The following is a 24,327-nucleotide window of genomic DNA, read 5'->3' on the forward strand; positions in this document are numbered from 1 at the left end:
ACCACTGTTTTGGAGTCTTCTGAATTAACCTGAAGTGCGGCTGATTAATAAGTATTACACAACACCATAAGGAGGCAGAAATGCATCATTGCACTCTCTCATTAAGTTAGAAAAAAAGGAAAATACATCTTTTCCACGTATAAACATTTTTATCTTCTTGCTTTATTCTGTCTCCTTATATGTGGTGTTCACTTAGTGCAGATTATGTAATGGTTTTAAAAACTAACAAAAATTGGAAAAGAAATATGGAAAAGCAGAGAGGACAAAACAGCTGCAAATATATAAAATCAGCAATACATCTTGAACTGAGTCCTTGAAATCAGACAGTGTTTAATAATTTATGTGTAGCCCTGCTTATTATATTAAGCATAAAGAGATTGTATTTTTAAAATCTTTTAATAGTCGAATATAACAATATTCTTTATTAGGCTTCTAAAAGCAATATAAATATAATACTCATACTACGAGTTTCAACTATAAGAACACACACACAAAATACAATCTATAAGACAAATAAGGTACTTGCATTTAGCACAATGGGAGTCAGGAGAGCACCAGCAAATACTTGGTTGGTTGTCAAAGGTTCAGTAATAATGTCAGTTGCTTTGCTAACAAACCTATAGGAAGTTTGAATATGATAACCAACACAGAAAATTGTGAGAATGTATGACATCTATTTCCATTCTCTGGTTTCTCTCTGATCACTTATACTACAAAAATAATACCTTCAAACACTGGTTCCTCCAAGAAGGAAGAAAGAGAGGTATCTGTGTTATCAATTCTAGAATGGTCAATAAGGCTTCTAAGATTCAGATAACATTAGGAAATAAGATATTTTGATTTATTTGTATTATATTAATGAAATAATAATAATAAAAAAATAACAAAACTGAGCCAATGTCAGCTAGGGAATACTATATAGAATCTAGTTTAAAGGACTCAACAATTGTCATCTCTAACAGACCACCAAACCTGTCCAACCAACATCCTCAAGCAAAGGCTTTAGCAACAGGTGAGGATCATGGGTCAAAAGTCCTGGGCAGGGCTACAGAGACCAGTGTATGAGGCCATGAATCCTGCAGCTGGAAAAGCTTCCTCAAAAATACCCTGCTACCAAGCCCCACACCAGCTGATCTTAGCTTTTGGGGAAGAACATGAGAGAAACAGGGTTTTTTTAACGTTGCCTGGACTGAAATCATAAAAAGCTTTCAGAGCTTAAAGCTAACACCTTGAATTGACCAGAGAAATAAATTCAAAGTACAGTTACCATATGCTTACACCAGTAACAAAACAGTAGCAACTTCATAGCCAAGTGTAGATGGAAGAAATAACACTTGGCACAGCCTGAAAATTGCTATTTGGGAAAACTCAGTGTTTCTGAATAATAGCTGAAAATGTTTGGCTCCTCGACCTATTCAAGGAAAGGTAAAACTGGGGTTGCCAATGGAGGAGGGAAAACAGATGGGTCCCATTCCTAGATATCTCCAAATAGTAACAGAAAACAGTCAGTCTCTTCTGTACCCTAAAACCTCCCATTACATTACAATGTCTTTGGGAAGCTGTCTAGCTATCAGCTGCATGGTCTCTCTCTTATAACTGTTTAGGACCTTTGTGATGCAATTCCTCAGCTCAAGCCTAACCAATGACAGCAATAAGAGCAGGAATAACGTGACTTTTGTTGCTGTAAAATGGAGGTTGTGAGCGTACTGATAACTATATGTATAAGAACCTTTACATTAGGACTAAGTGGACAGAGGTAGCTTCATTACAAACTTTGTATGTGAAATTTACATAGGCTGAATCAAACCCACTAAAATCAGAACTACTTCTGTAACCTGGGGTGACAGGGCTAATCATGCTAATTTAATTCCTTCAAAGCTGATTCTGGATTTTCTCAGTACAACCTCCACTGGCCTGTATACCTACTGATTGCCTTCTGTTGTCCACCTGCTGAACTCCTATCAAGCTATATGGAATTTACTTAAAAACTATTTTTGCACATTGAACTGGTAGAAGCTTCACTTAAAATCACTAAACACAAACATGAACTATAGAGACAGCTCGAATATCCTGAAGATAATTTTGCGACACAGTCTGAGAAGTGTCTATGATTTCTTTCAGAACATTTAAATACCATCCTATTTTAGAATTCCTATTGCATCAACCAGGCACATGAAGAACAGTTGTGAATGCAATGTTTATTAACAGAGTAGAATCACAAGTTACTAGACTTTGTCTGGATAAAACTAGCCTCCATAGACAGGCTGCTATTGCTGTTGTATTGTGCATAGATAAAACAGAAATTGATTTCTAAACAAAATAATTTCCAGTAGCTTAGAAGTATCAAATGCAAAGGAAAAATAGAACAAATAAATACATAATCCCCAATACTTCTGGGCTTCCTCTAAAGTGAAGCAACACATACATTTTTAGACAATGTGATTAAGAACAAATGTTCAAAAACAGTAACAATTATTTTTAAACATAAGCAGAAAGACTGAAAAATAGTTTATATGATTTATAAAGCAAACATACCTCAAACACACAGGGATCTTAATTTTTGCCAAAGAGTTACTATCTCAGCTGTCTTTTCGTCTTCAACTCTTGCATTTGTTGCACTGGCCTAGGAAAAATAAATCTCAGCTTACTTTCAAACAGAAAGCATAAGGCTATACCAATACCATAGGAAAAAAAATGTTAATAGCATTGCTGTTAATTCCTCAGTAATCCTACTTCATTATCGTAAGGAAATAAATCTCAGAAAAGGATTGCCTTATTAAAAGTGAATTAGAAAACTGAATGTCATCAGCGCAGGGCGGCATTCTTTTAAGATGCAATCAGCACGGCAGCATATAAATAGGGCACTGTATAAAAATGTTCCTATCACACAATCTTTAACAGATTTTCAACAGATGTGTACATAACTTTGATTTAATGAATTCCTAAAATAAAATATGTCTACATCATTTACCGTGATCTTTCAAATGAATAAAGCAACAAAAAACAACAAACAACAACAACAAAAGTAATCATTTAGAGTCTACTCAAGGAACACTATTTTAAAGGTATGTAAGGTGCAGACATGACTGACTACTGAAATATTATTCATGCCATTTTTCAGTGTCATCAAAATATTTGATTTACCTTGGAAGACTGAAAAAACTGGAGGTTTTGTTTTGATTTAATTGCTATACATAACCCATGATTAAAAGGCAGTGCAAACCCTTATGCACATTTTAAACACACATCTGTCCCTAGTTATAGTGATGTGTGAAGGGTCTGAGCTGGGCAGAAGCAATGCACAGTAAAAATGCAAACTTGGGACAACTCCGCACAGTGCATATCATATTAATATAATCGTTCCATCTAGCACCACAATATTTATGCCTCACACACATCACTTTCAGGCATGTTATTTGAAAATAGGCAGTATCAAACAACTGATCATTGGAAAAACTCACCAGTATTAAAAGAGACAAAAACACTACTTATATAGAAATATGTCAAACTTTCATTAAATATATGGGAAAAAAACAGACGTGTATAAGCCAACTACCCCTTGTCATTTTTCTTCTCATTAGTATCACTATTTCTCTTCACTTTTTCCAAAATTCTATTCTAATTCTTTACCCTATGGTCATCCTCTGAATATTTCTTTAACTGACATAGGTTTTGCATTATATACCTGTAAATGCTGTAATAAAACATTTTGAAGAAAACAGTGTAAAAATGATGGTGCAAGTACAATATAAAATTAGAAGACCTAGATCTGAAAGATACTCCACTTCATGGAACCTAGTTAACAGCTGGAAACAAGTGGTGGAGACCTTTAAAGCATTCAAATGAAAAACATATATTCCCTTTGGCCGTGTTCATGACACTTTCCACAACCATACTATTTTTTCACTGAATTCTAGTCTCATAAATTCAAAAGGGATGTGTGTTTTGTGAAAGGGATCATGTTGGAAATGTCTGTGGGAAGAGATAAAATTTTGAGGAGTGGAGCAAGAAAGGAGAGCACATTTGATTATTTGTATATCAATACATAATTATTCCTCTACTTTTTCTCTCATCTTAAAAGTTAATCTGTTTATTGATCTATATTAGGGGGTTTATCCTGCCGCTCACCACAGCACTATCTGAGCACCTTACACATGAAATCAATAGCAATAGCAAAGTACCTAGTGATTTTCATTGTCCCGGAGGAGAGCAGCTGACACAGTGGTTCATAAATTGAAATATGCTTTTTAATGTAATTAAGACTTGATGCATTAATTGCTTTGAAAATTAGAACCAGAGCTTTAAACTGACATCAGAATCTGACTAGAAGCCAGACGAGGGATTAGAGCCCAGATTTGATGTGCTCATAGCAGTCTAAGCCAGGGAGATGGTGCATAGCCATATTCTATACCAGCTAGAGCTTGCATATCTTCTTCACATTAAGCTTCAGATCCAGTGAATTACAGTAATCAAGACTGGAGACGAGAAATTTATGGATCACTGTGGCTGGTTCCTTGTCCAGGAGGAAGGGACAAAGTGAGGAGTCAAACAGGACCTTGAGGCCCATGCCACTTTGATGAATGGGGACTGCATGCCTTCTATGAAAGGTGGAGACAACATCCTAGCTGACTCTTGAAAATGATTCCCCAGGTATGTCTAAGGCTCCAATCAACTTGGTATCTCCGTGCTGAACAAAATAGTCTGGAAGCCGCTTTCTGGTTTTCAGCACAGCAAGGAGGGATAAACATGTTTATAATTTGTTATGGATTTTTTTTTTAAAAAATAGCTAATATATTCACTGATTTGGTTTTGTACCCAAATAAAAAATTATTGAAGAAATACGCCTTAACTCTTGCTCTAGGCTCCTGGGAATGCCTGTTTTTAGAAACTATTGTGATGGACAGTTAGAAATAAAAATGCATTGTTAGTGTATTTTCATTGTTGAATGTCATGGTGTTTCCAGGACGATAACATGCAGAAAAAATATTATTACTTTCTATACAAGATGAATAAGCACATGTTGCTTTAATTTGTAAATTACTTTGTTGTGTCTGAAATCATTAGATGTGGTGGAAAGAATTGAGTGCAATGAAATTAGTTTAGACCACAGGGGTCCACTCCCCCCAAATGGCTTGCTGGTAGCTTGATCCATTTTTTAATTAAAGCTTGGTTTTGTTTAAAGCAACACGAGCATACATTGGTACTTTGTTTGTGTTTGCACTGTAGATAACTACCGCTGTCATAGGAGACCTTTTTATACCCCATCACTAAAAGATAAGATGGAGGAGGACGGGGGAGAAAAGTTGGTGTGCGACATTTTGATGAAAACTACTGCCCCAAACTTGCAATCAACCCCCAGACAAAACATTGCAAAACTTGAAAGCTTGCAGTTTTTCTTGCTTCTCACAGGAGGTTAATATTTCATTGCTGCACTTAATACACAGCTCAGCATGTCTTCAGCTATATAAAGAAACAAACTTGTGCATGACAGCAACACTATTAAAGATTTAGGTCTGAATTGTAGTCACCTTAAAATTTATAATCTAACATGTAATGTCTCCAGGATTAAAAGAATAATTAACAAATATTACACCATTTTCCTGTACTGAAATGAACCTATAACTTAGACACTGATTATGTAGGATCTACGTTACGATTTGTGCAGTTACTCAGCAAAAGGAGCTTCAGTTGACCAAAACTCCTCACAAGATGGTTCTTACATCATGGATGGCAGCATTGTTGAGTATGGTAAAAAAGATAAATGCGTTGCATTTTATTTTTTTCACTGACAACAAAGAGAAAGAAAATCATGGAACTTGGCATCCTCTCAACTCCTACTGATATGAAAGAACCAGAACAGGTAGCAAAAGGGGAAGATGTGGTTCTGTGGCACACCCACTGATTCCACATGAACTCAGAGAAGTCCCTCTTCTAGAAGTGGAGATAGTTAGTTTTAAATATTATTTAGACATGGCATTGATTTAAAGTGTTGAGAATAAGCCTGAATACTCTAATTTTTACTCTTGAAAATCATGCTTGAAAAAACATTTTATAAGACTCTGCTTGCACATCAATACAGCAGAGAGACAAATTCTCAGGCTGCAATAATGAGGCACTCTCTTTAACAGGAGGAATGCTTCTTCCCCTGTTGCCATAGATGGTCTTTAGAAAACAAGGACCTTGCCATCACCTGTACAACAAGAAGTTCAACACCATACAGTACATTGCAGATAGTGCATTGTGCCTGAAAACATGCGAAATGTCAAACAGGGAGGTGTTCCTGTCTTGCTCCTGGGCTTTCCTGCACAGACTTGTGTAAGTGTCAGAAGTGCGAGAATATTAACGAAAAATCTGTTGAACCTGTCTTTCACCATGATGATGTGTCCAACAAGAGTTACTTTGATGAGTAGGATACCATGATTGTTAGACTGGAAAATAAAAATGTGTTTTACTGAGGGAATAAGCCCTACGGTGCCAACAACAATACAGACGATTCTAAACAAACAGTGGATTTGAATAAGAAAATAAAATTTTGATTTGTATCAGTAATTATGTCAATTCAGGCCAACCCAGCTAAGTTTTAAATGTTTGAGAAATAAATATCATATACAAGGGGATTCTCATAAAAAGTTGTGTGTTTTTTAGAGCTGGAGCTGAGGAAAAAGTAATATTTTAGGTATTAAAGAAAAATGCATCAGATGTATTCAATTTATAATTTCACATAGTTAGGCTGGTGTATAAACAGGTCTTTTGGGGGCAAATGATAACATAGTCCAGCCTACAGTGAAAGGTGAGTATTGGCAAGAAAAACAAATTATGGGGATGGGGTAAATACCTTGACCTATACTTACCACAAAAAGGTAGACATGGTAATTTATTGCACATTACTTGTTAGATTGATGATTGTAGAAAACATCGATGAACAAAACACCCCAGTAGAGCAAGAATGTTTAGTTCTTTAGCATATTCTATTGGCCATAACTATTAAAAAAACCAAAATAATTTTAATCCAAATTGGCTATTTGCAATATTTTTTTAAGTTCCTCAGTCCATTCAGACTTACCTTCAATATACTTTGAGGCACATTTTGATCATTTTCCGCCAATTTGGGCCTTTACAGGGCAAACATTAATGAAGTTATGGACAAGAACTCTTTGGGTATGTCTACACTATGAAATTAGGTCTAATTTATAGAAGGTTGTTTTTTTTAGAAATTGTTTTTATACAGTCGATTGTGTGTGTCCCCATACAAAATGCTCTAAGTGCAGTAAGTCAGCAGACTGAGTCCACAGTACCGAGGCTAGCATCGACTTCTGGAGCGTTGCACTGTGGGTAACTTTCCCACAGTTTCCGCAGTCTCCGCTGCCCTTTGGGATTCTGGGTTGAGATCCCAGTGCCTGATGGGGCAAAAACAGTGTCACGGGTGGTTCTGGTTATGTGTCGTCAGGCCCCCCTCTCCCTCCCTCCCTTCCTCTGTGAAAGCAAAGGCAGACAATTGTTTTGCACCTTTTTTTTCTGGGTTACCTGAGCAGATGCCATACCATGGCAAGCACAGAGCCCGCTCAGTTCACCATCACCGTACCTCTCCTCGATGCTGGCAGATGTGGGACTGCATTGCTACACAACATCAGCTCATTGCCTTTTGGCAGTAGACAGTGCATTACAATTGGTAGCCATCATTGTCATATTCCTGGGTGCTCTTTTAGCTGACCTTGGCGAGATCGGTCAGAGGTTCCTGGGCAGACATGGGAGTGACTCAGCCAGGTTATTCCCATCTTCTGCCAAGCACCCAGGAGCTGATGATGGCTAGCAGTCATACTGCACTGTCTGCACTGTCTGTGCCCAGGCAATGTGTACATCATGCTAATGAGCTCTACAAACACGCTGGCCAAACAGGAAATGAAATTCAAAGGTTCGCGGGCCTTTTCCTCTCTACCTGGCCAGTGCATCTGAGTTGAGAACGCTGTCCAGAGCAGTCACAATGGAGTACTCTGGGATAGCTCCTGGAGGCCAATACTGTCAAATTGTGTCCACACTATCCCAAATTCAACCCTGCAAGGCTGATTTCAGTGCTAATCCCCTCAGAGGTGGAGTAAAGAAAATTGATCTAAAGAGACTTTTAAGTAAAAAAAAAAAAAAAAAAAAGAGGGCTTTGTCGTGTGGATGGGTCCAGGCTTAAATCTAGGCAACGCTGCTAAATTCGACCTAAAGTCGTAGCGTAGACCAGGCCTTTGTCAATATGGTGCCAAAACTGATAACTTTGGATGTGTTATGACAGAAAACTGCAGGGTTTCTTGTGGTGAACTTTTAAACATAAGGTCTCTCAGGTTACTGGCTATATAAATTTGCAGTGAAAAAAGTAGCGCTCCTGTTGCTGGAACAAAACATAATTTTAAGCACAATAAAGGGCTTTCCCATACAGCCTATTATAAGACCAAATCAGAATCAGACACACTAAAAACAAAAGAACAATGAATAACCCAGGCACAATGGACCAAAACAGAACAGGCAGAAGACGAAGAATGCTTTAAACAATCACAGCAGCCACAATATCTCAATTTAATTTACTGCAGAAAATGAGAGTGAGACTGAAAATTGGGACAACTGCATTTTCTTGTCAAACAACCAATATTCCTTTCTTTGCCGCTATAGACAAGTGCTGTGAATTTCTCTCTCTTTCATCCTAGATAAAAGTCTGCTGATATTTTTCACAAGGATCTACAGGAGATACTGACAATAAAGTAGCAAACCACATTCTTAATCCACAACTACAATGCTGCATTCAAGAATGGCTTTGGCTCCATAAAAAGCTCCACAGCACATTTTAGATTGCATACTAGTGCTCAACTGTTATTTCACAATGTACACTTAGTCCTCTGAGATTTCAGAGGGGCAATGGACCAGTTGAGATGTGTTGGCTATTTCCCCGTAAACTGACTCTATGTTGAGGATGTGGTCTGTGGCTTGTGAAAAAAGTAATCTATGGTTTTACTGCTTAGCAAATAAAGGCTCTAAATACTCAGTGCTGGCTGTGGTTTGACAGTAGTCTGGGACTGTGCCTAATGGCAGAGCATCCAGCCCAGTCTGCTGCATCATCTGGGCCTGGGAACTGATAGAAAGATACCTGGACACAACTGGGCTTGATTTGAGCAACTGGCGTTGAGGAGGAAAGCTTTGTTTCCCAGTATTGTATTGGATTTAATTGCTGAAGTCACAGCAGCTTGAGCCTTTAGTTCCATGGGGAGTTGGCCCTGGCTCAGCCTTGTGGACTGTGAAAGGAACTAATTATAGTGTGCTGTTTCAATTTAAAAATAAATAAATAAAAAGAAAAAAGAAGAACAAAAAAGATTGAGCTCTACAGGCAGAACAGAGTGCTAGGGTGTCAGCTCTGCCAGGGTCTATAATGGTTATGTCACATGCTTCATGGTTGAATCCCTTAACCATTATGTGGCTCGGTTTCCCTATCTATGGAAGAATAATACTATATGCCCCTAACTTTTAAAAATTTAATCAATACACGTTTGTGAAGCATTTTGAGCTCCTAGACTGGAAAAAAAACTGGATACATGTAAAGTTGTTAGAGATGAAGTTAATAACTATTTTTTTGTATGCACCTACCACAGTTGTTGACAGAAGCCACATAATTTAGGGTCCAACCATGCAACCCTTACTGTGAATAGGTTCTAAAGGATCAAGACCTAATTGTACTGTTGGGGAAGAGGGGCAGGTCTATATAAATTTCTCTAAAAACCTGTAGAATTTAATAGAGAGTAACATTCTTCGTGTGGGGTCTATGGGTTTTGTTTTGGTTTGGGGTTTGTTTGTTTTGTTTTGTTTTTTTACCGTTGTATAGAATTCTATAGCAAGCACGGTATCCACAAAAAAAGGTGATTTTCAAATGTATATTTTGAACTTTACCATAGGTACCATCTAATTGAAAGCATTAGATTAAGTAGCCCACATACACAGGCAAATCACACACGTGGACCTACCAGTATTGTAGAAATGTGAAGAGGAATATTTTCAAAGCAATGCATGTCAGTTTGCCATGAAACCTCTATTGAAGATAATGGGAACCACACAGATAAATCCCCATGTACTGCTGTGCAAATGTAGGAGTAAGTAAAAAATAAAGGTATTCACACAAACATTATGCCCAGTATCAAATTTTCAAACAGGTATAGAAATAAGCCTTGTTACAATTTAATCGCTGGCCTTCCTAACCCAATAAACTCCTTTTCTCTCTCCTTGACTATTTACTAGCGAGTAACCGTAACAATCCAAAGATCTAAAAAGAATAAGACAAAAGCTGGAAAGTTTTGTAATTTAAAAGTCAATAAAGTATATATAGTGTAGTTATAAAAACCATCAGAGTGCATGGCACTTTACAAACAAATATAGAATCAACAAGTGCTCTGATTTTTTTTTTAAGATGAGAATATGGGAATGAAAACATTGAGTATCTCTTGGAGAAAAAAATCAAAGTGCCATGAATAATAAGGTAGGAAGGTAGGTGTGAGAGTATAGTGTCTACATCACAGTTAAAAACCTATAGCCTGGCCTTTGCCAGATGAATTGAGCTTCCAGGACTCAGGTTAAGGGGCGTTTAGTAATGGTATAGACATACGGGCTCGGGCTTGAGCCTGGGCTCTAGGATCCCAGAGCTCAGGCTGCATCCCAAGCCCTAATGTCTATATTGCAATTAAACAGCCCCTTAGCTCAAGCCCCATGAACCTAACTCAGCTGGCAAAGGCCAGCCACAGGTGTCCAGTTGAAGTGTAGACATACACTAAAAGGGCAGGGGCCTCAGTGGGGAAGGACAGAGGTGGGGGAGTCGTGGTGGCAGTGAGAGCTTTACCTGGTGTCATAAACAGATAGTTAAGGGTTAATGCCTCTTTTACCTGTAAAGGGTTAAGAAGTTCACCTAGCCTAGCTGACACCTGACCAGAGGAACCAATGGGGGAACAAGATGTTTCAAAAGGAAGGAGGGAAGTTTTCCTTTGTTTAGAGTTTCAGTTTCAGCTGGAGTGAAAAAGATCAAGGAACTAGGCTCTTATCAGAGTAGTAAGTTTTAGAAAGGGATAAATAGGTTTATGTTTATTTTCTTTGTAACTTGTCTTGGTACCATTAAGGGAATTATCAAATTTGGGTATTCTTGTGTGTATTAAGATTTTTGCCCAGGGGACATCCTCTGTGTTTTGAATCTATTGTCTGTGAGAGTAGCTGGTATGCTAATCTCTCCCACAGGGTTTTCTTTTACATTTCTTTTCTTTAATTAAAAGCCTTTTTCTTAATACCTGATTGATTTTTCCTTGTTTTTTAGATCCAAGGGGATTGGATCTGGATCCACCAGGGGTTGGTGGGAGAAAGGAGGGGGGATGGTTAATTTCTCCTTATTTTAAGATCCAAGGGGTTTGGATCTGTGTTCACCAGGAAATTGGTGAAGTCTCTCAAGGCTACCCAGGGAAGAAAAGTAGTGCTTGGGGGTGGTGGCAGCGATACCAAATCTAAGCTGGTAATTAAATGTCCATGCAGATCCTCACATCTGTACCCTAAAGTTCAGAGTGGGGAAGAAACCTTGACACCTGGGCACCAGCTTCAGCTCCAGAAGTTATCCTTACTGTTCAGCAGCTCCTCACCAAACAAGGTCCCTAGATGCCTGCGAAGCTGGACAAACTGCATAGCAGCTTGCTTGCTGGGAGAAAAGCTCAAACAAGTGCCAGCTGGTTCTTCTATCAAAGAGCCAGATCAATAGTTCTGTAGCCCGGCTTTTATCTTTGTGGAACCTAAATGACCGATCCAGAACTGCCAGTCTCAAGAGATCAAAAGTCGACTGTCAGACGCCATCAAGAGAAAGAAAATTATGAGTTGGAGCCCCAGAAATCATGGTATTTGGCCACAAAAAAAAATGTATATGGTTATTCTTTAGTCTGTGTCTTCTGATATTTGAAGACCCCCTGCCTATCCCCAATTTGCGTGCATGTGACAGATAATGCAACCACATGCAAAGTTTTTGGGGACTATTATATTAACTTTATGAAGGTTATATATATGTCTGCGGTCTAAGGATTGTATTCTACTCCTTTGGGGAGGGCTACTGCAGCTCCCTCAGAAACTAAAATCAGTGGGGGTTGATTATTATGGTCCCTGGACTGTCAACAGCTCTAGAGAAGTACCATCCTTTGAAGTGGTATGCATATACTGGCTGAAGCTAGATTTTTAAGAGATGCAGGAGACAAAGAATGAAATTGTGACATAAAAGCCTGAGTTTGAACTGACAGAGAGGCACTCTTTCATTCAACAAAGGAGCATGACCTCTTGTCCAAGGGAGCACGCAATCCTGCAGCAGGTTTGGAAGGATTGGAACCTACCAGGGTCTCCATAGGACTTATGGGCAGAAAGGACAATTGGAAAAGCATTTAGATCCTTTAATTGTGTAACATGTTTTCTCTGTATGCTTTCATTCTTAAATAAATGTACTCTGCTTTGGAAGGTCTGTGCGGTCACATGTAACTGTTGGCATGCACTGGTTCATAGCCCTTGGAGAGAAAGCAAAGTGAAGGGGCTGGAAATCAGTCAAAATTGTTGAGATAATTACAGTGCAACCTCAGGCAGCTGCAGCCTAACCCTCTGGCCTGGAGACAGAAGGGCCCCTGCCCAATTGGGATGATAGTCAGAGGCCTGAGAGGACATTCCTAGAGCAAAGCAGGAGTCCACTCTCCCAGACTTTATGGGGGTAAGGTGATTTTGACCCCCACTGCAACAGTTGTCACCATACATCTGACTGTCCCCTGAGTATCAATTAATTTTGCCCCCTCAGCTCTCACTCCCCAAGCATCATCTCTGCTTCTCAGTTCACCCACCCTCTCCCAGGCCCAGGGAGCTGCAGCAGGGTCTCCTATTCCCTTTCCAGGCTGGGGAGGTGGGTGGGTGGGTGGCTCTAAGGCTCTTTACCCCCTTCTAATCCTTCCCAGGCTGGGTGCTGCAGGAAGGAGGAGGAGCAGCAGAGCATCATCCTGTACCTATAGCTCACAGGAGTGAAATGAACAATTGGCCTATTTAGCACCATCATTCCCCTTTCCCCCCATTAAAAATGGCTTTGGGTTGTTTAGGGGAAGCAGGACAGAACTCCACCTGCAGAAGCTCTGATTGGCTGCTCAGCCCTAGGATGTGGGCAACTGGAGCAAGCAGCCAATCAGAAGGCTCAAATTTGCTAGGCAGCTGGAGCTTCTCTCCAACACCAGACAGGGCTCAAGTCCAAGCCAAAATACTACCACTGTGAAAAAAAATCATGAAGAGTTGGTAATTCTGTCACCCCAACTTCCCTGAGGAGACAGGAGGGAATCCTTCATGCGTCTCAGCCCTGAAAGGGCCAGGCTGCAGCCTTTGTGGGACAGGGAGTGCAGTAGCTCCCTGTGGGGGACCCTTTGATCTCTGGGACTCCTTGCAGCTGTGGGTTTTGCAGCTGCTCAGAACCAGAATCTCTCTGTCTTTTTGGAGGATAGGAGCTTTGGCAATGTGATATGGAATTATACAATTCCATCTCAGTAAATTGAGCCTGGCAGCTGAAGAGGCCTAGCAGAAAGCCAGCCAGCTGTGTGCTTGATGAGAGTACAGTATCCATGCACACAGCCACAGCATCCAACACACCACTAAATAAAACTGCTATGCCAGCATGGTCAGTGAGTGTTACCATTACAGCTGAAAGTGACCAGAAGAGTGCATTTTGCTTCTTGGGCATTTTCTTGTGCACTGCAATGTACACAATGACTGCTTGTTTAAAACAGAAAGCTTTTTCTTTAAGAGGCTTTGACTTCCAACAAGCTTGTGTACCACCAGTGGTACATATGCCCCTGAGAAATCCTGCTCTAGTTCATCTACAAATTATTAGGTTTCATGCAATAATCACTGGGTGAAATTCTATGGCCTATGTTATGCTGGAGGTAAGATTAGATGATCAAAGTGGTCCCTTCTGGCATTAACATTTTATGAGATCTATAAAATTCCTGGATGCTAAAGTCCTCTGTTTATTTACAGAAAAATTACTAAAGTGCAAGCGTAGTATACACATCCCTATAGTACCCAAACAATATACATCAAATCTACCCTATGATTGTGATCGTCATTATATGAACACTTATTAAATTATTCTCTTCTAATAATTGCAGTTCTTATTAATATATATTGTAGATGCATTATTGAGCAGGGGGGAGGGAAGGGTATAAGAAAGACCCCAGAGAGATCAACAGTAGGGTAATAAAGACTAGAACTTAACAGTAGAATTTCATTGCACAAAAGGTACAAAAACAGACTAAAAATATCAGGAAGTGATTTGTCTGATTTGTTCTTACTTTTAAGAAACAAACCTGGCGACTATATTACATTCACAAATGTTTATTGTTTGAGGTTTAACTTGCATATGTCTTTATTTCATTAAGTTGATTCAAAAGGATGCTCTCTTGGGATTTGGCACTATACAGTGCTTGAGATTTTTAACAGCAGAATACCAATAAATATATATTGTTTACATTAAGGCATAACAACACTTCCCAAAAATGCAGTCAACTTGTTTCTTATTTCATAATCTGTAATAAGTATGATGGTACTGCCTCACCATTGCAGATGTGGTTCAGAAAAAAGTAGATGACTTTTTATTCAAGAAGCCACACACCTCTCTGCCTCTTCGTGAGACAATTATTTTCCAAGAAAAGATTGTGTCAATCAGGAATTAAGGTAAGGTGAATAATGGGTAGAGTTTCTCTGCTGAAAGCAGAGGAACAGATCACTCCCCTCTTTTTCATCTTGGCGTGGAGGAACATCTCTTCCTTCCTAGCTGAGGACAGGAGGACTCATCACACAGGAAATACTGAGGAGCTTGTAAGGGGATTTCTGGAATTACCAGGGTTTCCAAAAATGGGTGGAGCAGCAACAGACCCTGACAGGTAAAACAAGAGGCTCCTGTCCTCTCTTCCTGTAATGGAAGATTCTTCCAGGGGCAGCCGCTGTTATTTTTCCAATCCCACCAAAGGGGAAGGGAAGAAACTCCGTGCCCCTCCTCCCGCATGGTCTGTGTGGAATGACAGATACATAACTCATAGATTTGAAGCTAAATCTTTCCCTTAAAATGCAGTACAATCTTGTAAAATACAGAAAATTATGGCAATCACCACGGAAGAATCCCCCAGTCCCTTCCCACAGTTTTACACCAATACAGATTTGCCATCCTGGTAAAAATTGGGAAAGAGGAGGAGCACCATATACATTTGGGATGAGAGCTTGCTTTTTTTTAATTAACATGTTTTCATTTATCAGAAATAGTTAGTAAAATGTTTCATTTACCAGTAACCCACTTTTCAGCAAATGGAATTTTTCTATCATGATTTTAATACAAAAATCAGTGTAAAGAATTTTGATTGACTAATTGGTGTGCAAAAAACTAGACTGTGTTCATTTCAAACCTGGTTCAAATGGAAACAACTTCACATTTATGAAATTTTGGAGGATTTTTTTTAAATTTTTCGACCAGCTCTTACATTCTTGTTTAGTTGGATGCAGACCTGGCTATAGGCAGGAACTCCTTTTAGATCTGTGGTGGGCAACCTGTGGCCTGTCAGGGTAATCTGCTGGCAGGCTGTGATACAGCAGCTCCCAGTGGCCGCGGTTCACCATTCGCAGCCAATGGGATCTGTGGGAAGCAGTGGTCAGTACATCCCTGTGGCCCAGGATGCTTCCCATGGCTCCCATTGGCCGGGAATGGTGAACCATGGGCACTGGGGGCTGCGGGTGGCCATATGCAAATACCCCCACAACTCCTACCTACATTTGAGTTAAGCGGAAGACAAAAGTGTCAAACTTAACTTTAATATCTCTTTACTTCTATAACCCATTGGTCAGTGTGTGTGTGCGCTTTCTCCTCTGAGCCTGATCTACAGTGGATATGAATCTATTACTGCCCCTAGTGAGACAACCTTGGCTCTTTAGCTGAAGCATGCATTTAATTCTGGCAGTGCCTGGTTCAATCCTTAATTTCTGCCAAGATGGTGGATATTACACATACTCAGTTTAAGCAAAGCCTTTGCTTTCTGTTACTGGAATATTAACTTGTCCTTTTGTTTTTATACACAGATCTTCCTTAGTATAAAGAGCCAAATCCACCCATGCTTTACACAGAGAGAAATTTCACAGAGGTATTAGCAATGAGGGATGCTGTGGTGAAAATATGAAGAATGTGCTGCCTTTCATCTGAGGTACGGGAGGGAGGTCAGTCTGGGAGACATAATTTGGGGAATCTAGCCTATACACATTGCAATAAAAATATCTCAGTAAAACATGCTGATTATTATGTATCTTTATAAATTAAGCTTTTAAGCATTCTCTTCTACTAACTCATTTGTTGCACTAATTTATTATTTCAGAAGGGGTGACTTTGTTGTGTGTGTATATATGTATTAAAGATACCTAAGCAATTGATACATACCAACTTTAGTTAATTAAGGCTGTGTATTACCCCATGCACTATTTCAGTTCTATTTCAGTACAATTGGTTATCAAGGGTCATAAGGATAACTCTATAACTCTATTCTAGGATTCATATTCTAACCAAATGGAAGACTCTATAAAGTGAAGAATTAACATCCATTTACACTCACTTCCCCCTAATTCAGAGATGGTCAATGGTTTATTAGGGGAAAAAGTTTATGTTTCTTTCTAATTAGAGTGCTGTGCAAGTGGAAGGTGCAATGAAACTTCTTAAACTCCTGTCCCAAAAGAAATTGACAGATCTCTGAAGCCAAATCAAGACTGCATTAGTCAGATCACAGTCTAAGACATATTACCTTCCACCTACATTGATATGGATATCCTCAAGCTTTGCAGAGCATGATGCCACACATGTGGTACCTCCCCCAATTCCACCATGATTGCTTCAAGAATTTTTTTGAGAGGCTGTCTCAGAAATTTTCCACTCTAAGTATTAATATAGGTCATATCTACAGGGTAGCATGCTCTTTCCCTCAACTCTCAGAAGGCAAGCATCCGCAGCACAACAGCTGGCTGAAGAGAAATATTTGTGTTGAGTAGCACTTACTTGCACAAAATGTTCCATTTACTTATATTATTGTTCAAGGTGAGTGATGATTACAGAAGCAGTCCTGGAGTGAATAGAAGTTGTTTCACTTGCTGTTTGAGGAAGGAATTTCTATATTAATGGATTTTGAGGTTAAAAGGGACTACAATGATAAATTAATCCACCCTGCCTAGCACAAGACATAGAACCTCACCCAATAATTTCTGCATCCAGCCCATAACTTCTGTCTGAGTTATATTGTACCTTGTAAAAAGATATCCAGTCTTGATTTAAAAACTTCAAGTGATGATGAATCTACCACATCCTTAAGAAAATTGTTTCTGGAAAGGTTAGTTACCTTCACTTAAAAATCACCACCTTTATTCTATTCCGAGTGTGTCTAGCTACTGCTTCTATCCATTGGATCTTGTTATGCCTTTTTTTCTGCCAGTTTCAAGAGCTGTCTACTCTCCGAAATCCTTCCCCATGTAAGTACTTACAAACCATGACCAAATCATTTCTTAAACTCCTCTTGGATAAACCAAATAGATTGAGCTTCCTTAGAATCATACTATAAGACAGGTTTTTTCAGATTTTGAATCATCATTGTAGCTCTTTTCTGTAATCTTTCCAGTTTATCAACATCCTTTTTGAAGTATGGGTACCAGGACTGGACAACGCTTAAACAAACAGGACCAGCCTTAAAACTTCCGGATAAGCCAGAACCTCCCATCCTCCCATCCAACAAATTCCCATCTGCCTTTATCTCACTTCTATACACAAAGGGATCTGGGGGGAGAATAACAGTAAGAAGATTTTTAAAGGATACACCCCAAACCAAGCTATGGGTTTGAGCCAAAATCCATCTAAGTCATTGGAATTCATTCCATTATCTTTAATGGGCATTGAATCAGGCTCCAATTCCTTTCACACAAAAGGTATGTTCTTGCTTAGTGTGAATGGCGGGAAGGATACGAGAAGAAATTCGTGTCTCCTTAGCTTCAGACTCAGAACCCAGCTGTATATTTTTTCCAACCCTATTGATTAGTTTATATTTTGAATGGCTACTGTTGTAAGAAACTACTTTTTCTTTGTGAATGAAAGAAGTGATCATCTTCCCTGGAACCCAAAGTCTGGCTCCACTAGAGTCTGAGCCAAAGTCCATTGTCCTTGTTTTTACAGTGAATGTGCAGCAAAAGCAGCCTCAGAAAAATCAGTGAAGCTTCTATGAATATGTTTGGGGAAATACGATGGATTTATGAAATGAAGTGTTGCCTTGATCATCCCAGACCTGCTATGCTGTTGTTGTGACTTACTATATTTAGAACAGTGTAAAAAAAAGGCACCTCTAGAGAGCTGAAATTCTGCTACTAAAGTTTACCATATTAAATTAGAAACAAATATTGCAATACTGTTGTGCCATATTGACTAGGAGCCTGCAGAGAGGCTATCAGTGAAAAAGCATCTGCAATTCACTTTTTGTTCCAGTGGCCAGCCTGTTGTTTTCAGTGCACATGTCCTTGGCTCAATTCCCAATAAAGTTAGACTTTTGTATGTTGAAGTGGCACTTGTATTAAAGGAATTGATTGAATTCTGCCATCTGAATCGCTAATGTGTTAGCATGGGACTCACAGGTCACTAAGTTAAGAATTGTCAGTCTATTATTAAGAAACTTCCAAGGTGCTGCACCAGCATTCCAAGGACTTTGAAACATGCTGGGCATGATTCCCCACTGATCTTTGGTACTTATTTACACCTATACAACATATATGTATAACATCACCATAGCATTTGACACCCATTTTGCAATGGTGTAAAAAATTACTCATGGTGCTATGTGGTAAGGAATCAAGCTCTCAGTATCCTGGCAGGTTTATTACCATAACAAGAACAGATACATAGTTACCAAAATTGTTCTATTATGGGCAGATGTGATATTCCTCTGAGGGCACTATTGCACTATTTCAGTAAGAGACTGAAATGGTTCTGCAATTCTACTGCTGAGGCGGCCTCTTTTTGTTGGATGCAGAGGAGATGTGAGGGAACACGCACAAGAGAATCCAGGGGGAATTATGGATACTGGACGTGATGCTGGTAGAACAGGTGACAGCTCATGCCGAAGCCCCAGGCCAATTCATTTATGCATTAGAATAGATCAAAGTGATAGTTAAATGTGTAAGTGTATATTTGGTGTTTAAACTTCACAAAAATGAATGGGATGTTATATACATTATTTTTACTTATTTGTATTCTGTTGTAATGTAATAGCAAACATTTATGTTGTGTATACCCCTGTGACAAAATAACCCATCAAACAAGAAACAAGCCTTGTAGAATGCAAATTAGGATCTTTAACAGAAAAGTGCTCCTTTCAAAGGCAGTGGTTATTGTGTGTGATGATTGACAGTCAAAGACCCAAAGTGCATTCCTCACCCACTATAATCAAAGGAAAAGCTCACAGTAACCCTGTCAGGTTGTTTTCTGTGAGAAAAAGCTGTAAATATGGATTCAAGGAAAGATCCTTCATCTCTGCACTGTTTGGACTTTTACAGGGAACTGTACCAGATGCAAAGCAGAGATCTCCAGAGACAATCTGTGTACCCTGAAAAGACTTTTGGGAAACTGACAGTTTATTACATCATTGCCACCATTCGAAATTACAGACTGTGACTCACTTGTACATATATTTTACCTGCTTTAACCTTTCAATAACTCATTTTTTTTCCTTAGGTAATAAACCTTTAGTTAGTTTACTATAGAATTGGCTGCCAGTGTTGTCTTTGGTGTAAGATCTGGAATACCAGTTGATCTGGGGCAAGTGATTGGTCTCTTGGGACTGGGAGGAACCTAATGTGGTGTGATTTTTGGTGTAAGTGACATTTAATCACAAAGGCCAGTTTGTCTAGGTGGCAAGATACTATGGAATCACAGAAAGTCCTCTTAGACGCTCCAGTGTAAGACTGGCATAGTGATCCAGGAGTTCACATTTGTTACTGGCTTGGTGAAATCTAAGTATAGAACACACCATCAGTGGTGTCTGCTCTGTTTTCTGACAGTCTGCCTTGGTGCAGGCACTCCCAGTTGTGAACTTCTCTAGACAGCATGACACTGGATATAGCCAAATGACTCATTCCTTTGAGACAGACTACTTTCACAGTAACCTTTTCCCTCATCATCCATGTGAAATTTACTTGCAGTAAATAAGCAAGCAAAACAAATTATTTTGAGTGTTAGTGTGCAAGAGCGTGCGAGTGCATGTGTGTGTGTGCGCGAGTGCATGTGTGTGTGTGCGCGAGTGCATGTGTGTGTGTGCGAGTATATAAACATATACTCCCAGAGACAGTGAGCACACTATTTTGACTTAAGTAGGATTTGCTAGGTTCTCAGCATTTTTGAAAATCAGGGCACATATTTAAGTGGATAAATATGGGTTTTAGAGCCTAAGTTTAGGCATCCATAATTTGAAAATCTTAGCCAATAAGGAGATACAGGAACTCAGCATCTCTCAGGTTTAGATTATAAAGTTTGTGACTTTTTCTGCCCACTGCCCCTATTTGATGTTATCATGTACTCAGCTACCCAGAATACTATCAATATTCTGTAATTAGTAGGTGTACATTTCTTTTAAACCACCATACTACAGCATAAGTAGACGAAGTTCCTATTATAAGGTTGTGCTATGCCACAACAAGAAAGAATGTCAAAATCCAGAGGCAAATTCTCAAGTGCATAGAAGTTTCACTCAGCATATATCGAGTGTGGGGGGGAGATGTCAAAAGTGGTGTCAAGCCACCTTTCTGTGCCTCTTGTCCCTTCTCTTATCCTGGAAGGCAGCTGAGGGTCAGTCAGCCAGTCATGCAAGCTAAAAGAAACTTCAGAGTGTCTGGAAGTTGTGTTACCTTTTACTTGCACTTTCTCTTGATTCTGGCCATGCCTGCTCCAGCCCCTGACATCTGTTCTGAAGGGAGCTGGAGTTGGGAGCTGGAGTTAGAGGTGAGGAGAAGGGGAATAGCTACACTGCCCCATGCTTCTCAGGGATTCCTCTTCAGAAGGGGAATTCTCAGCTGTCCTGGTATTGTATTGCTAAGTACTCTTTGCAATCCAAAGAGGATTTAACATAGCACAGGAATACTTCTGGAAAACAATTTTGGGATCTACTAGCATCCTGAACAGACGTTTTAAAGATGAACTGCAAAGAGAAAACAAAAACCTGAACATAGTGCACAGGAATGTGTTGAACACTTCCCTTTAACTTTGCACTGGGGGGTGTGGTGGTGGTGAGAATACAGCAAAGAAACAAGGTTGAACTCACTTTTGAAATTATTTTTCCTCTCCATGATGCTTAGTACTAGTTTGTTTATATAGTACATTCCCAAATGCCTTATTCCATGAGATCACAAAATCAGTGTAACTCTTTGGTGAATTAAGAAGAACCAAGAGGGTTTCACAGAAGGGAAATTCGCATTTTGAGAAAAGCAAGTTTAAAGTTATCTGCTTTGTACAGTCTGGTTTGTGGGGGCACTGGGCTCAATCCTGCAAGTCAGTGAATATCTTTATCTACCATTAACTTCAAAGGGAGTGAGGGTGCTCTGCAACTCCAGGATCAAGCTAAATTGAGGATTGAAATGGCTGCTTAGCTCAGTTATCATTTTTGCTTTGCTGCTCAGGTTCACAGAGATAAATACAAATTGGTTTATGTTTGATTCTAAGTGAAAATACAACAAAAGATAGAACTGATATATTACAACACTTGCTGAACCCAACATGCAGGGAATACTCCACTCAGTGGGCTCAAGAACTCATGTGGCCCCACGAATCCCCCTCCCTTGTAGCACACTATCTGATTTAGACAAGAGACTTAAACCCGGGTCTCCTCCATTCCAAGTCAGTGTCCTAACCACTGAGCTATTGGTTATGCCATAATAGTGAAAAACATTGTGAAAAATTTTGAATGGGTCTTGTTTTCATGCTGGTGCAGAAGGAAGACAAATTTAAAAAATCTTGAAATTTTTCACAAAACTGAATTCTTGTTTTTTGGCCTGTCCTATATATTCTAACCATCACATAGGATATCCATAATCTTTAATGAAATAGCCAGTCTCTTCAATCCTTTTATAATAAAAGTCTGTTTCAGCAGAACATGACTAAAAACTTCAAAAGTTCAGACAAATCATAGGAATGAAATTGAAACTTAAAATGAAGTAGAAAAGAAATTGATACATTATGAGTCCTGAAAACAAACCTCCAGCTTGCTTAGCATAAAATACTACATTGCTGTAAAATAAAGCATAAAGTTCAAAGGATTTTTCCCTCCCTTGTACTGCACCATAAAACCCACAGGGAATCTTCAAAGAACTCTTCATAGTTTAGTTTAATTATTTTATAAAATGTGTGTGTGTAAGAAACTAAAAAGAAAATCCAACTAATGACAGGGCAGAAAAGATGATGATTTGCTACTGACTCTGGATTAGGTACAGCTAAATACTGCAGCAGTAGGTGAAGGGTCAATAACTGCATATTTCCCCATGAAAATAAAATACAGGCCTGTGACAAAGACTTCGTTTTGCCCACAGAATGACTACTCACACGTTCTCAGCTAGAACTTAGTTAGGGTATTTATTCAAGAAAATATTAACAGACATTATTTTGCTATCTTTCACAGCATCAGCTGAATGCATTTCCATGAAAAAGGCTTAGGAAGGGATTTTTTTAAAATTGCATTGTGCATCTATTTTTAAGATAACATTTTCAAATTTGGTTACCTGCAGTTGGATACTTAAATTCATGTTTAGTCAGCTGAAACATAAGTGACCTAATTTTCTGTGACCTACAAGTCCTGCTTACGTAAATAGATGTTTTTGATGCTCAGCACCTTGGAAAATCAGGCCATTTATTTTTAGGTGCACAAATATGGCCTTTACTCACCTATTTACATAGCTGGGTTTGACAATTTGGGGCTAAAAGTTTTCATCTCAGAAGATGAAGATACACAAAGGCTTTACAGAATTTTTGAGATGACATGTAGCTCTCCATTTTGGTTTGGAACTAGTCCTCTTGGAATGTATTATCGATTTCAGAACAGCTGTAACATTTGGTTCAAGATAAAGCCTAGAAGGCTAACATATTAGCTGGTCAGTTGAGCCAATTTATCTAAGATAAAAGCATCTTCTTCTTCAAAGCCAAATGCTGCCCAAAAAACAAAGCCAACTATACACACTACTCTAAGGACAATACATAGCAGGACAGAGGCGGAGATGTGATACAGCTGTCAGCCAGGAAGATTCCATATACTATCTCATATAAATAGTGCTTTTTTTTAGGTTCCTAGTCAGCTAGCCAAGAAAGAACCCACTCATATTTTATTGGAACATTGCATTTAATGTATCTCCTGAGGTAATTTCCCTTTGCCCCACTGCAGAGCAGAATCTGTGACTCAACTCCCGGGAAGGAAGAATCGTTCTGCACTTTTTGGCATGACACCATTGCTATAACCAATAGACAGTACTCATTCCAATCTTAGTTAATTGTTCCTAAAAAGTCTATGTGCACTGTTCCAATGGCGTCTATTTTCCTTTTAATGAATGTGTATGATTTCCATTAGCAATAACTCCAGTTAACACTGTGTAAATTATGCACATTTACTGAGAAGAGAACTGACCAAGCTTGTTTTAGCTGATACCAGTAACTAACCACTACCCACATAATTTAGCAACATGAGCTACTGTGTGGCAGTTTAAAGAATTTTTTCAAAGCATTCCTTTATATTGATAAATAAGTATTTCAAAGGCAGTGGAACTGTGGCTAAACAACATTTACTTTTACTTTTCAATTAACATTTGATTTGTTACAGGGATGCTGCTGCTTTTTGGTAACTCCTGCCATGTTCCCCCTGTGCTCTCAGCATTCGAGAAGAAAAAGAATTATGCTAAGTATTTCAATCACAGCACAGCTTTCTTGCCTTTTTCATCATTTCTAGTGAAGAATACTGAAATTAACTTTCTATTTTTTGCTACTGTTTTGCTGTTTTCATTTTTCATAATGGACTGCAAATAAAAACATCAGAGAAGAATAAAGGGAGATTGAATAATTTCCATCTACAGTGGAAAAGAATATGTTTTTGATTCAAAGAACTGAAGGGATTTTAGCAGAGATGAAAAGCCTACCAAACTGCTGGCAATTCCAAATGCTTTTAATTTGAAAGAGCATTATAACTAAAAATAAATTTTACAGCACACAGAAAATAGTCAAAACGGTATTAATTT

The 24,327-nt window shown here is 38.9% G+C and overlaps 1 protein-coding gene across 1 annotated transcript in view; it reads right to left on the reverse strand.

Annotated features, from left to right (window-relative positions):
• Nucleotides 1–24,327, reverse strand: part of CDH18 (cadherin 18) — a 1,009,618-nt gene that overhangs the window by 568,023 nt on the left and 417,268 nt on the right. The window contains 1 exon segment of the mRNA XM_030551747.1: nt 2,536–2,623. The gene's annotated coding sequence lies outside the window, so the exon portion shown is untranslated.

This window comes from Gopherus evgoodei, chromosome 2 (genome assembly GCF_007399415.2).
Source record: "Gopherus evgoodei ecotype Sinaloan lineage chromosome 2, rGopEvg1_v1.p, whole genome shotgun sequence".
Classification (NCBI taxonomy): Eukaryota; Metazoa; Chordata; order Testudines; family Testudinidae; genus Gopherus; species Gopherus evgoodei.